Below are 17,445 nucleotides of genomic sequence, written 5' to 3' on the forward strand. Positions count from 1 at the left end.
CTTTGTGTTACTGACTCGGGCCGTACAGCCCCATCTTATAGGGGCTGGTGACCAACTTTGACTCACTGACTCTGGTCATTGGGCTGCCCAACACTGCTTCACAGGGCCTACAAGTGATTGAGCTTTACTGACTCCGGATACTGGATCATTCAGCCCTGCCTTAAAGGGCCAGTGTTAGACTGTGGTTTACTGCCTCTGGCCATTGGGCTGTCCAGCCCCGAGGGGAGGGGCCAGACTACAGGTGGTTTACCGGTTACGCAGGGCATGCTGTGTTCTCATATAGCTCAGGGAAACAGGACCCTACCCCCCTGCAACAATGTGGAATTGGAGCAGGGAAAAAGCAGAGCCTGGGAAGGAGAAGTGGAGCTGCAGATTCTGGGAAGAAAAAAGGGATGTAGAATTGGGGCTGTAGAAAGAGAAACAAAGTTTAAGAATAACGTTGGATTTGGGAGGGATGAGGGGAGGAGATGAGATTAGCAAGGATGGGGAAGACAGGAAGGAAGGGAGACTGAAGATGAGAAAATGTGAGATAAGCTAGCCATGAAAGGATATGGGGAAGGAGGAAGAATACTAAGCAAACAAAGGAGGAAGAAAGAAAATGAGGAAGAGAGAATAATGGACAGTGAAGAACATGAAGAGATCCAAGAGAAGGAATGGAAAAATAGGATGGAAGAGGAGTAAGAGCAGCATTACATGAAGTATCATGGTTTAGAATTTTTTAAAAAAATCATTCAATAGAAGGCTGAATGTCAAACATTTCAATACAATAAATATAGGGGATGTCCAGCAAATTCTCAATTGTTATCCAGCCAGATATTTTATGAAAAAACAGTTCAATAAAAAATAGCAGTGACTAAATTTTAAATCAAACATTTTCTGTAAGGGGGAACATTTCTGTAGTAAGTAACATGTATTCCCAATTCTGACCTTGCTGGCTAAAATTCCCAAGAGAAAATAAGAAATGTCAGTTTTGTAGAATGACGGCTTTTATACAGCTACAGTCAGTAATGCTTATGACCTGTATTTTCCACAAGTGTTTGCTTCAGTAATAACATCAGGAGATGGAAGAAATTTGTCTTAATTCAAGGAAGGCAGCTAATTTAATTTGATAGAAGAATGATTGCATTAGGTAGTTTAGACTTTTCCCTGAGCTGAAAGCCATGTTTATCTTTATTTTCAGTTGATGCAGATTTCAGCTATCAAACATTATGTGATAGTAAAAATCTATTGTTACATTAGTGCATGAGTTAAGGCAACAATTTAGCAGCAAATCTGACAATAATAATATAAAGTTGTGCATTCCTCAAACAGATCTAATTTATTATTTTAACGATAAATCAATATCAATATGATAATCTAGATGTATTCTAGTATTTTTGATATACCAGCTGATAAAGTGAAAATAATAGCAATCTTCCAAAAATATACAAGTGCTGTAGTCAGTCAATAAACTGTTAATTTATAAATGTAAGTATTAAAAACTTTCTTCCTTTACATAGACTTCAAGATTGTATTGAGTAAGGGAGTTGATCCTTTTGAATATCGGAATGTATTTTACACTGATGGGTCAAAGGCACATCGACATGGATGATCCCTGGCCTTTGATTAAGATACAGATGCTTTCACTGCATCCCACAGTAAGTATTTATAAAACCAGCAATAGGCCTACACTGTTTTTTCAAAATTTCAGTCTTTTAATAATAATGGACATCCACCTCACCCTTATTCACAGGGAATGAAATTAGTGCACATTGTAAGTTTATGTGGAAAAGCAATCCCATCTAATGATCATTTTAACTGACTAAATTAAATTGTATGTCTGTTCTCTTTGGACTTCCCAGAATAAAACCACTTTATTTCTATCTAGCAGGTGGCAATGCAAATTATTTTGCATATTAATTTTGCTTCTCCATTCAGATTTTGTTGATTTTTCAGTACAGCAACTTTTGACCATATTTGGACTCATTAGAGGGAGAATGACACAATTTAGGAGAATCATCACAGCAGACGCTTTTCAGAGCTTTGGCCAATTTCCATTCCGATATTCTGGTGTTGTGAATGTTAAGTGACAGGCTCCTCCACTCTCTCTTCTCCCTCACGGTTATTTAAATTTCAGTTTAAGTTTTTAAGTGAATACAGAGTTTCTGAAAAATGCCAGGTGTGACAATGTGGGAACTCAGCAAAATATGCACAGCATGACCCTTACGAGTGATGTCTTCCCAGGTGACATAGTACAATTTCCCAGCCTGGTTAGAGCAAAGATTGGCCTTTCTATTTATCTAGTGCAAGGGCTCGGTCCTATGTTTCATGCAGTAAAGTCAGTAGGAGTCTGGTTAAATGTGGAATGTGAGATTAGTCCCTTAGTCTCTAAATGTAATTATTGGAATACTGATGTTTTGTCTAGTAGAAGATAAAAGGAGATCACCCACCCACCTAGGAACACTGAACAATTAGAACTGGATTACCATACCATACCATACCAGCATCATACCATACTGACAACAGCAGGCTGTCTTGGAACCAGATACTTAAGTTACATGTTTCAGTGCCAATGGCTTTTCCAAAAATGTAGTGGAAAATAAAATAGTGTAATGATTTAGATCTTCGATATGTATTGCAATCTGCCTGTTACATTGGTAAACTGTTTTCAGGGCTGCTGTCCCTTCCTAATGACGTTCTCCTGATCTGAGGAACCTTTTTTTGTTGCTTTTGAAAAAATATTTATATTTTGTGCCATTAACTCTTCTAATTCATGCATAATCATAATGAAACAGTAGTTGGCCAAGAATTGCTCGATTTCGGCTCAGAATGCTATTGCAATTATCTCATTCATGGCTGAGATTAAAAAAAAAATGCACAATTGCCTGTGTCTCCATCTTAAATGTAAATTCTATTATCATTTCCATCAATCTTCAGAATATCCCTTCTTTTGCAGTAGATATTTCAAAATATCTAATAATGATTTCATTGTCTCCTTTCTTCTCCTATTACAGAATACAGGAATGAATTGCATCTGAATCTGGGTTGTCAAATTGTAGGATGTTGTTTCTTGTTCTGACAGGATTGTGATTTTTTTCCCCTCCCCCTCTTTTTCCTCCCTTGGGAAATATGTCTGTTTCCAGCATATATCTTTCCTTCTGTGTGAACACAGAGCTGAAAAATCCATTTAATTTAAAGCAGGGATGTAGCAAGAATTCATTGCAGCTGGACACAAAATTCAATCTTAGATTTGCTTTATAAATAAACTTGCACTCCACTTTATTCTGCAGGAAATTCATCTGAAGAGTGCCTTGCCTTTTCACCTATTAACTGTGAATATTTAATGTGAATCAAGTAATTAAAAGGAGATATTCCCCTCTGTCGACTACAATTCCTCATAGAATCTTTCCTGTATCACACAACATTTCTCATTCTTTCTCACTCCCTCTCTTAACTGGTCTGTACAGTGTGGTTTTTGTTTGTTTGTTTGTTTTGGTGTGTCTATATTAGAATGTAACCTCTTCTGAGCAAGGACTATTTTCTTTCTTTTCCATGAACATTCAATGAGGATAAGGTTGCCAGGTATCTGGTTTTCAACCAGAATGCCTGGTTGAGAAGGGACTTTGCAGTTCCAGTCAGCACCTCCAGCTGGCCGTGAAAAGTCCGGTCCAGGGCTAAGGCAGGTTCCCAGCCTGCCTTGGCTCTGCTTGGCTCCTGGATGCAGTGGTATGTCCTTCTTCCTATGCATAGAGGCAGCCAGGGAGCTCTGCTCACTGACTCCCCAATGCAAGCACTGGCTCTGCAGCTCCCATTGACCAGGAACCATGGGGCAGCCCCTGCAGATAGGGCAGCACCCTGAGCCTCCTGGCCACACCTTTACCTAAGAGCCAGAGTGGCAGAAAATCACTACTTCTGGGAGATGCTTGAGGCAAGCACCACTTGGAGCTTGCTCCCTGACCCCCTCCTACACTTCAACCCCTGCCCCAGCCCAGAGCCCTCCTCCGCATCATGCACACTTTGAGTCCCCTGCCCAGACCCCCTCCTGCGCTCCAAATTTCTCATCTGCAGTCCCACACCAGAGCCCTCAGCCCCAGATGGAGCCTTCAGCCTGATCCCCGCAGCCCAGCCCTCCCAAACCCTGATCCCCCTTCTGCCCTCTGAATCACTCAGTCCCAACCCAGAGCAATTTCCTACATCCCCAAACTCCTCATCCCACTGCAGAGTCTCTACCCTCAGCCAGAGTCCTCATCCCCCCATCTCTCTGTCCCACCCCAGACCTGTTCCTACACTCTGAACTCCTCAGCCTGGAGCCCCCCCTGCTGCACCTCAAATCCCCCATCTGGCCCCACACAAGAACCCACACCTCAAAACTAGAACCGTCACCCACATACACTCCAAACCCCTGCCTCAGTCCGGTGAATTGACCAAGTGAGTAAGGGTAGAGAGAGCAAGACACAGAAGGATGGGGGGGGGGGGATGAAGAGAGGGAGAGGGTTGGGGCAAGGGTGTTTGGTTTTGTCTGAGCAGACAGTTGACAACCCTGAAGGAGGATTATATTGTGACTAGCCTTTTTGTGGGGCACAAGTGAGAAGGTGTTATAAATCCCTATCTCAAGGACCAGTCAAAAATCATTACCTCTCCACTCTACATTGGCTATGGCGAGCAGAGGAAAATACATCACTAGTATAATGGCTGCATTCCCCTTTAGGTGGGTTGATTCTGCCTTACACTCAAGGCTAAGCCTCCAATGTGTAAACTGAGCTATAGATACTTCATTATAATTTGACTCATCTGCCATCATAATTTTACTGCAGAGACCTGATTAGTGACAGAAACAATTTTGGAACCCAGTATAGCCCAGATTTTCTTCTGTCTTAACAGTCGGTTAGTGAGCAGATAAACAATTTTATCTTAGAAGGTAAATGTTGCTCAATATTGCAAAATAACATGTACTAGTGATTGTTAAATCAAATTCTGTTAATACTAGACTGGATGGCATCTGATGCTAGACTCTTTGCATTTGACAAGTGTTCCTTGACTCCCCCAGTTTCTTTTATCCCACAAACAATTGTAGGTCCTTGAGGGCTAAATTCCTTCCTTGGATGTGTGTGTATGTAATACCTACTATAGCTTATGGGAGCTGTGCAGAGGCACTTCAGAGCAGAATTTGGACCTTTTTCGTATCTCCCATTTATCTTTATAAGTGTGGAACAACATCACCAATAATGACATGGTTGTGAGAGTAGATTTGAACTTCCTCTCTTGGCTTTGTATTACAAAGGACAAAAGCCTGTTGTTGAACCTACATATATAATGAGTGGGGGGGCTTTAGGGGGAAATTGAAAGAGAGATATATACTATGTATTTTGTAAGAATGTCCTTAGCAGATAACATTACTTTTATGGTAGGTCCAATTGTGGACATTTACTACCACAATTTAATAGTGCCAGTCAGGTGGAACTGCTACCTGTTTACCACAGTAACTGAGGCAGTGGTCACAGTTCTAAGTTTTTTTCCATCTCCTTCATCTAAACTACAAACTATGTGTAGCCTTCTTTTTCAGCAGTTCTACTGTGGGGACTTGAAGAGCTATGAATATTGGTACCTACAAATCCCCGTATTTTTTTATTTTTGGCTGGACCGTGAGGTCACATCCATACTTACTAGCAGATTGACATTCTAGAGGTTGATCTTCCAGTGTTCTATTTAGAGGGTTTAGACTCACTAAATCTAATGTTGAGGGTGCCCCCATCAGCGCCAATACTCTTACTCCTCATGAGGAGCAGGGGAAGCTGATGGAAGAGTTTCTCCCATCAACCTCCCACTGTGGGGATGATGCCAAATTTCGAATCAAGTTACGTCGACTCCACTTATGCATAGGGATGCTAGTTATTGGTTAATTGAATAGTTGATTCACTTAGTCAACTATTCTATAGTCCTCAGGGGCAGGGCCGGCAGCCAGTGCAATCCAGCCCCACTCCTGGGGAGCCACCTGCCACCCTGCACTTCTGTCTATCAGAGGCAGCAGAATAGGGTACCAGGCGGGAGCCAATTCATGACAGGACCTAATTTTAAAACCAGCTCCCCTTGCAGATTGGCTGCCGGAGCGGCTCCCCTCATAGTCCAGCTGTGGACTAGTTGATAAAGACAGCAGTGGGGGGCGGGGTGAGCAGAGGGCATGTGGCAACAGGTTCCCCCCAGCACTGGCTCCTGCTTCTCCCCACTCCCTGCTGCCTCTGTTACAGAGGCAGCAAGGGGGGAAATGCGAGTAGCCAACTAGATTAACTGATAAGCCTAGGTTTATCGGTTAATTGACTAGTTGACTCCTCATTCACATCGCTAGCTATGCAATTAACATAGCTGGAGTTGCATATCTTAATTTGAACTTATCCCCTAGTGTAGACCTGGCCTGGGAAACTTCAAAATTCGTGGCTGCAAGTCCTGTTTTGAGACCTCTAGGCCAGGAGTAGGCAATAAGTGGCACTTTTTCAGTGGAATACAGCAAATGAACTGGAGGCCCTTAATTCTCACCTGTGACTAAGGAGTGCTCAATTCAAATGATGAAATGGGATGCCGATATGGTTTAAAATATACTCATCTGTTCCTGGGACACCTCTCCACACCTAGGTGCTGAGGGATGCTCTGACTTGTAATGGGTGTCATGATATGTCTACATTGCAGCTATGAGCATGCCTCCCAGCCTGGGTTGACAAAAGCATCCTAACAAATGTCAGCCATTTGTCTACATACCCAGCACATAGCATGGGTGCATTCAGTGCCACCTCCTGTGTGCAGTGTTTACACTGCTGTTTTTAGTGCACTAGCTCCAGCAGAGCTAGCACGTCTGTCTCTCCAGCCTGGGAAACATGCTCCCAGCTGCAGTGCAAACACTTTCAATGCCCCCAGCTGGCTGTTGTGGAAGCTATGGATCCTTAGGGTGGGAGGTCAATCCAGCCATATCCTCATGCTGACTGCTGGGGAAGCATGAGTGCTATTGAAATGGCTCGTCACCAATCAGAAAACCCTGTGTGCTATGAAGGTTCATCCTTCCGTGGCTGCCTAAGTTATCTTAGTTTCTCTTTGGAATGTTAGCAACAACGTTGTCTCCCCTGATTGCAAACCCAGAAAGTAGCTGCACCCCTTATGACTATTGTGCATCAGAAGAGCTGTGTAATGCATCTGCTGAAGCTGCTCTATTCTGATGAGAGAGCTCTCTCCTGCCGGAATAGTTACTCCACCTGTGTGAGAGGAGGAAGCTGTGTTAGGGAGAGAGCATCTCCTGCTGAGGTAGCAGCATTGAGAACAGTACTTAGGTTGCTATAACTTGCATTGCTCTGGGGAAGTGGCTTTTTCGCACCCCTGGGTGGTGCAAGTTACATTAACTCAAATGATAGCTAGACTTACTCCAGTATTTTGAACATATGTTATCATAAAACTTTATGGGTTTCAGAGAATGTTTTTTCCCCCGAAGCACATGAAAACCATTTTTGGCTATAAAACATTTTCAAAGAAAAGCAAATGGAAATATAAGTATTTTTCTTCCTTTAGCTCTAACAAAAGAAAGATTTCTTTGTCCCTCAAAGGGAAACAGAAATTCGCCTTCAGCAACGTTTATGTAATCACTATGTGTCTGTCCATATTTGGTGGTCAAAAGGCTAATGTGTTTGAGGAAAAAATAAGATTCAGTTGAGAAAAATGCATTTTATAGAAAGAAAGCTTTAGGGTATTTGACAGAATTTTCAGAGTGGAAAAATGAGTTTGACAGTATGTGTTCTAACGGAAGAAGCTTACAGCATTTCAAAAGTCAATCATTTCTGGCTTTATTCTTCCTGCATGTTAAACCCTAACTGCTCAAGTCTGTTTTGTAGTACTACTTATGCATACATACAGATTTTCTTCCACAAATTTCCTAGTAAGATTTAAAAGGGGTAGTGCTGTTTTATATTCTGCACATCAGCATCTGAAACCGCACAGACTGTAGATAGATCAATAGAATGAACTGTGAATATAGTCAGAGGGATTCTTTGTATCTTTAGCATGTTTAAGAAACAAACCAAATTCTTGAAGGCAGGGATGCAAATCTTGTAAATCGTGGACTCGCTGTAGCTTTAGAATAGTGGCACAACCACTTCCTATCTTAATGTCGTCTTTTGAAATTGTTTAGGTAACCTGGAGGTATTTTGAGGATTCATTAGAATGAATGCCAAGATAATACAAAGAGAAATTGGCACATAGGATCCCAGACATTAACCTCCACTCCACCCTTCTCACCTATAACCCTTTCACTACCAATGTCCTATTGCCACATCAGTTTATCAAATCATGGAGGACCATATTGAGTAAAAACTTAAAAAACAACAAATAGTCTGGTAGCATTTTAAAGACTAACAAAACATGTAGGTGGTATCATGAGCTTTTGTGGGCACAGCCCACTTCTTCAGATGACATAGAAACATAGATAGTTGGGTTTGTGATGACTGGGAGAACCATATGGTCACTTGCCTGCCTGGTGTGAAGGTTGCGGATCTCTCGAAGCATCTAGATAGACTTATGTGTAGTGCTGGGGAGGAGCCGGTGGTTGTGGTACATGTAGGTACCAATGACGCAGGGAAGGGTAGGAGAGATGTCCTGGAGGCCAAATTTAGGCTGCTAGGAAAGAGACTGAAATCCAGGACCTCTATGGTGGCGTTCTCGGAAATGCTTCCAGTTCCACGCGCAGGGGCAGGTAGGCAGGCAGAGCTTCAGAGTCTAAATGCGTGGATGAGACGATGGTGTAGGGAAGAGGGGTTTAGATTTATTAGGAACTGGGGACACTTTTGGGAGAGGGGGAGCCTATACAGGAAGGATGGGCTCCACCTAAACCAGGGTGGAACCAGACTTCTGGCACTAAACATTAATAAGGCCGTAGAGCAGTTTTTAAACTAAGAGATGGGGGAAAGCCGATTGGTGCGGAGATGCACGTAAATAGGAGAGAGACTTCTCTTAGAGGAGAATCCGTTGATAGAGATTCTCTAAGCTGTAGTCGGAAAGAGAGGAGGGGAGAGGGCAAATCATGGGCCAGAGCTGACAAACAACCGCATACAAAGGAATCCAATGCATCAGGGAAGGGCAGACAAATAACCAGTGGCAAATTTTTAAAGTGCTTGTACCCAAATGCTAGGAGTCTGACTAATAAGATGGGTGAACTAGAGTACCTCGTATTAAATGAAGAGATAGACATAATAGGCATCACTGAAACCTGGTGGAATGAGGAAAATCTGTGGGACACAATCATACCGGGATATAAAATATATAGAAAGGATAGAGCAGGCCGGGTGGGTGGCAGAGTGGCACTGTATGTGAAAGATAATGTAGAATCAAATGAAATAAAAATATTAAGTGAATCAACATGTTCCATAGAATCTCTATGGATAGAAATTCCATGCTCCAATAATAAGAAATTAGCAGTAGGGATATATTACCGACCACCTGACCAGGACAGCGATACTGACATTGAAATGCGGAGGGAGATTAGAGAGGCTACCAAAATAGAGAACTCTATAATAAAGGGGGATTTTAATTACCCCCATATTGACTGGATACATGTCACCTCAGGAAGAGAAGCGGAGATAAAATTTCTCAATGGCTTAAATGACTGCTTCTTGGAGCAGCTAGTGCAGGAACCCACAAGGGGAGAGGAAATTCTCGATTTAGTCCTGAGTGGAGTGCAGGATAAGGTCCAGGATATAACCGTTACAGGACCACTTGGGAATAGTGACCATAATATAATAACATTCAACATTCCTGTGGTGGGAAGAACACCTCAGCAGTCCAGCACCCTGGCATTTAATTTCAAAAAGGGGAATTATGCAAAAATGAGGAGGTTAGTTAAACAGAAATTAAAAGGTACAGTGACTAGAGCCAAATCCCTGAAAGCTGCATGGAAACTTTTTAAAGACACCATAATAGAGGCCCAACTTAAATGTATACCCCAAATTAAAAAACATAGCAAGAGACCTAAAAAAGAATCACCGGGGCTTAACCACCATGTAAAAGAAGCAGTGAGGGACAAAAAGGTAACTTTTAAGAAGTGGAAGTCTAATCCTAGTGAGATAAATAGAAAGGAACATAAACACTGTCAAATCAAGTGTAAACATGTAATAAGAAAAGCAAAAAAAAGATTTTGAGGAACAGCTAGCCAAAAACTCAAAAAGAAATAACAAAATGTTTTTTAAGTACACTAGAAGCAGGAAGCCTGCTAAAAAGCCTGTTGGTCCCCTAGATGATCGAGCTATAAAAGGAGCAATCAAGGACGATAAAGCCATTGCGGAGAAACTAAATGATTTCTTTGCTTCAGTCTTCACGGCTGAGGACATTGGGGAGATTCCTGAATCTGCACCGTCCTTTGTGGGTGATGAATCTGAGGAACTGTCCCGGATTGAAGTGTCATTAGAGGAGGTTTTGGAACAAATAGAAAAACTTAATGTTAACAAATCTCCGGGACCGGATGGCATTCATCCAAGGGTTCTAAAAGAACTTAAATGGGAAATTGCTGAGCTGTTATCTGTGGTTTGTAACCTATCCTTTAAATTGGCTTCCGTACCTAATGACTGGAAGGTAGCCAACATGACACCAATATTTAAAAAGGGCTCTAGAGGCGATCCTGGCAATTACAGACCGGTAAGTCTAACTTCAGTACCAGGCAAATTAGTCGAAACAATAGTAAAGAATAAAATTGTGGAGCATGTAGAAGAACATAATTTGTTGGACAAAAGTCAACATGGTTTCTGTAAAGGGAAATCCTGTCTTACTAATCTGTTAGAGTTCTTTAAAGGGGTTAACAAACATGCGGACAAGGGGGATCCAGTAGATATAGTATACTTGGATTTTCAGAAAGCCTTTGACAAGCTCCCTCACCAAAGGCTCTTGTGTAAATTACATGGCCATGGGATAAGAGGGAAGGTCCTTTCTTGGATTGAGAACTGGTTAAAAGACAGGAAACAAAGGGTAGGAATAAATGGTAAATTTTCAGATTGGAGAGGGGTAACTAGTGGTGTACCCCAAGGGTCAGTCCTGGGACCAATCCTTTTCAACTTATTTATAAATGATCTGGAGAAAGGGGTAAGCAGTGAGGTAGTAAAGTTTGCAGATGATACCAAACTGTTTAGGATAGTCAAGACAGAAGCAGATTGTGAGGGACTCCAAGAAGATCTCACCAAATTGAATGATTGGGCAACAAAATGGCAAATGAAATTTAATGTGGATAAGTGTAAAGTAATGCACATTGGGAAAAATAACCCCAACTATACATGCAGCATGATGGGGGCTAATTTGGCTACGACAAATCAGGAAAGAAATCTTGGAGTTATCTTGGACAGTTCTCTGAAAACATCCACACAGTGTGCAGCGGCGGTCAAAAAGGCAAATAGGATGCTAGGAATTATTAGGAAAGGGATAGAAAATAAGACCCAGAATATCTTACTGCCCCTGTATAAAACTATGGTATGCCCACATCTTGAATACTGTGTACAGATGTGGTCTCCTCACCTCAAAAAAGATATTTTGGCCTTGGAAAGGGTTCAGAAAAGGGCAACTAAAATGATTAGGGGTTTGGAACGGGTCCCATATGAGGAGAGGTTAAAGCGACTGGGACTTTTCAGTTTAGAAAAGAGGAGACTGATAGTGTGTCTAGACTACCGAGTTTTGTCGACAAAAGTGGACTTTTGTCGACAAAACTATACCAGTGTCTACACTACCGCTGAGTTCTGTCGACATAACGTCAGCAGTTTTGTCGACGCTGGTATACCTCATTTTACGAGGCATAACACCTTCTGTCGACAGAGTTCTGTCGACAGAAGGTGTTATTGCCTGTAGGGTTGCGTCCAGACTACGGGGTTCTGTCGACAAAGCAGCTTGCTTTGTCGACAGATTTCAATGTGTCTGGACGCTCTTTGTCGACGGACGTTTTGTCGACAGATACTGTCGACAAAACGTCCGTCGACAAAACCCGGTAGTCTAGACGTACCCTGAGGGGGGATATGATAGAGGTCTATAAAATCGTGAGTGGTGTGGAGAGGGCAGATAAAGAAAAGTTATTTAGTAGTTCACATAATAGAAGAACTAGAGGACACCAAATGAAATTAAAGGGTAGCAGGTTTAAAACTAATAAAAGAAAGTTCTTCTTCACACAGCGTGTAGTCAACCTGTGGAACTCCTTGCCAGAGGAGGCTGTGAAGGCTAGGACTATAATAGAGTTTAAAGAGAAGCTGGATAAATTCATGGAGGTTAGGTCCATAAAAGGCTATTAGCCAGGGGATAAAATGGTGTCCTTGGCCTCTGTTTGTCAGAGGCTGGAGAGGAATGGCAGGAGACAAATCGCTTGATCATTGTCTTCTGTCCACCCTCTCTGGGGCACCTGGTGCTGGCCCCTGTTGGCAGATAGGATACTGGGCTAGATGGACCTTTGGTCTGACCTAGTACGGCCGTTCTTATGTTCTTATGTTCTTATGACCAGAGTGTTGGAAGTCCAGAACCAAGAATATATAATGGAAGGGAGGTGGGGGGAAAGGAAAAAATGGGAGGGGGGAAGAGGACATTGGGTAGATAAGTTTCAAAGGGATAGCCAAGACAGTCTGTAACAGGAAAAACTTAAAAAACAACCAATATTCTAGTAGCAACTGAAAGACTGATTACAGAGCTCTGCGACTTTGTCCTCACCCACAACTACTTCCGATTCAGAGACAATTTGTATCTTCGAGTCAGCGGCACAGCCTTGGGCACCACAATATGACAACATCTTTATGGTTGACCTAGAACGTTTCTCGCCCCCTAACACCGTTACTTTACTTACGCTACATTAATGACATCCTCATCATATGGACCCTAGGGAAAGAGACCCTCGAAGAATTTCATGGGGATTTCAATAATTTCCACCCCACCATCAGCCTCAGCCTAGATCAGTCCACTTCCCTGACACTACAGTACAATTAAAGGATGGACAAATTTCCATCACCCTTTATCAGAAACCCACCGACTGCTACACTTATGTTCATGCCTCTAGCTTTCATCCCAGACACATTTCTCAATCTATTGTATACAGCCAAGTCCTAAAATACAACCAGATTTGCTCCAATCCCACAGACAGAGACAAACACCTACAGGATCTATAAAGAGCATTCCTAAAACTGAAACACCAACCTGGAGAAGTGAAAAAACAGATTGACAGAGCCAAAAAAGTACCCAGACATGAACTACTTCAAGACAGACCCAAAAGAGAAAACAACAGAATTCCACTTGTCATTACCTACAGTCCACAACTTAAACGTCTCCAAAGCATTATCAACAATCTACAAAATCTAGCTTGGAAAATGACCCGTCACTCTGAAGCGTTGGGGGAAAGGCCTATTCTTGCTTACAGACAACCCCCTACCCTGAAACAAATCCTTTCTGATAACCACGCTACAAGCTACATCATAAGCGTCCAGGAACCAACCCCTGCAATCAACCCTGGTGCCAACTCTGCCTACACATCTATACAAGCGATTTCATCACTGGACCCAACCACATCAGCCACCAAATCAGAGGCTCCTTTAACTGCACATCCAGTAATGTGATCTATGCCATCAAATGCCAGCTATGCCACACTGCAATATATATTGGACAAACTGGACAGTCCCTACAGGAAAGAATTAATGGACACAAATCAGATAGCCAAAAATGCAACACACAAAAATCGGTTGGGGAACACTTTAACCTTTGTGGACACTCATTAAGGGATCTCCAACTTACTGTTTTGGTACAGACCAATTCCACAAGCCAAATACACAGAGAAAGATTGGAACTCCACTTCATTCTCAAGTTTAACTCTTACACAAATGGTCTAAACTGCGATCTCAGATGGCTCGCACATACTCAACCAACCAAACAATGAAGGTGCCAATGGTTCTTGATGCCTGTGTAGAATCTGTGATTAGTACTCTTCCCTTCCTAGTACAAACTAATGGTTCTTATCAGCCTCTTTTAATTATGTAGTCTTTAAGGTGCTACTAGACTAGGGTTTCCCAACCTATGGGCCGGGACTGAAATATCAGTCACCATTACATTTCAAAAGGGTCGCCAAGTGTCTTCCCAGGTGGCTCTCCCCTCTCACCTCCCATCGTTTTTGAATTGCCTTGGATCACCAAGTCTTCCTGAATTGTCAAATTGGGTCGCCACCTGGAAAAGGTTGGGAACCTCTGTACTAGACTATTGTTTTTTAAGTTTTTCCTGTTACAGATTGGCTCAGCTATCCCTTTAAAACTTATCTACCCAATGTCCTCTTTTCCTCCCCTCCCATTTTTTCCCCTCCCCTTCCCCTTCCTTTATTTATTCTTAGTTCTGGATTTCCAACATTACGGTCATCTGAAGAAGTGGGCTGTGCCCATGAATGCGCATGATACCATCTACATGTTTTGTTAGTCTTTAAAGTGCTACCAGACTATTTATTGTTTTTTAAGTTTTGCCTGTAACAGATTAACTAGGCTACCCCTCTGAAACATATTGAGTAAATTATTCCATAATGGGAAGGTGCCTAGTTGGATCTGTTTTTGAGATGTTTCTCATCTACTCAGCCTGATCCCTTTGTCCACAACATTGGAGTCACTCTTCATTCTGAATTCTCCTTTGTCTTTCACATGTTCTGTGTCTGTAAATCTTCTATCGCTACCTCCACACATTAATCCTGTAATCCACTGCCTTGAAAACAGACCCTGCTGCTAACAATTACCCTTGCCTTTCACTCTTGTAGCCTTGACTATGGAAATACTGTTCATTATGGCTTTCCCAAACTGCAGTTCTTTAGACTCTGCACCATGTAGCCAGGTGCTCTCTGACTTCTTGCCTTCATCATATTATTCCCATCCTCAGACACTGCTACTGGTTCCCTATTCATTTGAGGAAATAGTTAGGAACAACTCTTCTTGTGTCTGCAACTCTCCATCGACTTATTCTACCTAAGTGACAGATTCTGTCCCCATGTCTCTCTTTCTATACTAGTCTTCACCCTCCTTCTCCTTATCGAGTACCTTCATCCTCTCTATCAATTTTTGCTATCTCTCTTCCTTTATTACAAAAGCCTTCTTCTCTGCAGCATGGGTGGTGGTTAATGTAGGCAAGGGAAGGCATTGCCCTCCCAAAATCTGATTCCCTAGTTGCTGGGAGTACTGGAGCTGTTGGGCAGCATCCCTGGCCCTCTGGTTGGCCAGGAAGAACCATGCTTCAGGGCTGGAGTTGGGTGGGGCATTGCTCCACAGGGGGAGGAGGAGATTGCTGAAGGGGCATGGTCTTAGATGGAAGGGTTGGGGTCTTAGACAGAAAGGGCAGAGCTGGAGTTTGCCTTCCCTAGCTGGGTCTTCACCTGCCTCCCATTCTCTGCAGCTTCTACTGTTTGAAAAAGCCTTCGTATATCCCTATATTCATCAGTTTTCCATCGCTAAAGAGCTAATCTGAGGGAGGAGCAGAATCTCCTTCTGGGTCTAAGGTCAGGACTGGAAGTCTGTAGTTTCTGTTTGTACATTGGTTCTATCTGTGACCTTGGACACCACTCTGCTTCTTTGTATCCTTTGTAATAATAATGACTTCACTCAGAGGGATGTGATGAAGATTATTATTTAAAAAGTTTAAAAGAGAACACCTAATTTTAAGGGCTAAAGTCTGCTTCCCATTCCCTTCCTATGCAAGTAGTCTCACTGATGGCAACGAGACCTCTCTCACAGAAAGGTATTATTCGACTGAGTCAGGGTGGCAGAATCAGGCTCAGAATGAAGAGGGCAATGGATTGTCTATACATTCTGAGGTTAGATAAAAATATCGAAAATATCATTAGGATCTTTCAAGTTTAAATAAAAAATGTACATAAGTGGTCGTATTTCTGATGATGAGTTTGCTGAATTTCACACAAAAAATGTGAGTTAGCAGTGTGAAATGTGTTACTGGTGCTGACTTCTGAAGAAAGTCTGGAGAATGCAAATTTGGTTGGCGTGATTAAAAAAAACGCTCACCAGCCAATTCCTTTGGCATCAGTCGGGTGGGGGACAGATTGTAAACTCTCCTCAAGCTCTTTCTTATTACATTTTTTCAAAAGAAAAAGGGAGATTAGGAGAACAGCTTTCTGTAAATTGCATGTCTTTTTATGTAGCTCCTCCAAAGGATCCTCTGGCTACTGTCTCCAAGTGAGGCATCTCCCTAAGATATGGCACTGGTTTTATCGAGGTCAGTATAATTTAGAAGGGATAAAAAGAGTTTAAACTGAGAGCTGCTTTCCATTATGAAATTTAAGTTAAACCAAAATCTGAAACAGTGCATAAGAACTGGCCCTTAGATCAGAAATTAATAGCATCAGGGGTTTGGCAGGAACATTTTATTTGAGTTGTCCCATCACATCATTAATTCATTTGGAATTCACTTTGCTTCACTGCAATAAGAACTGTTCATAATAAATTCATTTGGCATTAATGCAGAGGGCTCAGAGCTTCCAGATTCACCCCCTACAATATTGATTAAGTACTTGTAGAGATTGTCTCTCCTCAACAAAAGTACAACTGTGGTTGACAATCCAAATTTATATAAATATGCTTTCACCTAAGGGCCATAAGAATAAAAGATGGTTCATGGCCTTTTTATATGCTTCTTGCATATTGTGCAAGATAAAAATATAGAACTCTTCCCTCCTCCTAAAATATGTGTCTCTAATCTTCAACCCCTTTTCTCCTGCATGCAATTTTAGGTGGAAACCTCTTCTTCATGATTCTAGAAGTTATGTTATGATTTATATTGCCCTTGCAAAGAAGGAGGAAGAAAAGGGCATCACATTTTGGTGGATTTAAAATGAAGACTCTGGTCCCAAGGACTTTCCAATCTAATTTATGCAATTAGTATATGAGTAAAAACATCAGATCAAAAGAGCTGAGAATGGGGGCTGGAGGAGATAATTAAAGTTGTGGAATTTCTGAATTTTCAAATATTGTGTTATCTTCTCAAATAATGTGATTGCATTTCTATAGCATCTTTTATCTGACAATCTGAAAGCATTTTACAAAATTATGTGATTAGGATTAATAGGATCATTTTACAAAGGAATGTCCTTAGCAAAATCACTTAGTGACGGAATTGTGAATAAAAACCATGTATCACTCGTGTCTCGTCCCCTGCTCCCACTACTCTGTGTAGTTGGTATATATCTGTTATACACACTAAAGCAAAAATTGGGGAAAAATTAGATAGGGAGGGTAAGAATCTGCAAGGGCATGGAATTTGTAATGGGGATCCCAAGGCTGTTTTTTTGTTTTGTTTTTTGAAAACTCCCCCTGAAATTATCTGAGGGGCTCATTTTTTCAGGCCGTTTTTCATCATAAGTTCTCCATCAGGATAGAGCCAAAAATAAATAAATATAAAAGCTCACACTAATTAGCTAGAGGAAAAATTGAAATATTTTGGCAGTTGGGAGTGGGG

The 17,445-nt window shown here is 41.8% G+C and overlaps 1 long non-coding RNA gene across 1 annotated transcript in view; it reads left to right on the forward strand.

The window, feature by feature from the left end:
- Nucleotides 1-17,095, forward strand: part of LOC112545484 (uncharacterized) — a 32,864-nt gene extending 15,769 nt beyond the window's left edge. Inside the window, exons 3-4 of the long non-coding RNA XR_003088956.2 lie at nucleotides 1,500-1,637; nucleotides 16,721-17,095. This is a non-coding gene — a long non-coding RNA (uncharacterized LOC112545484). The remainder of the gene's footprint in view (nucleotides 1-1,499; nucleotides 1,638-16,720) is intronic.
- Nucleotides 17,096-17,445: the final 350 nt, after the last annotated feature.

Source organism: Pelodiscus sinensis, chromosome 12, assembly GCF_049634645.1.
Source record: "Pelodiscus sinensis isolate JC-2024 chromosome 12, ASM4963464v1, whole genome shotgun sequence".
Lineage (NCBI taxonomy): Eukaryota > Metazoa > Chordata > Testudines > Trionychidae > Pelodiscus > Pelodiscus sinensis.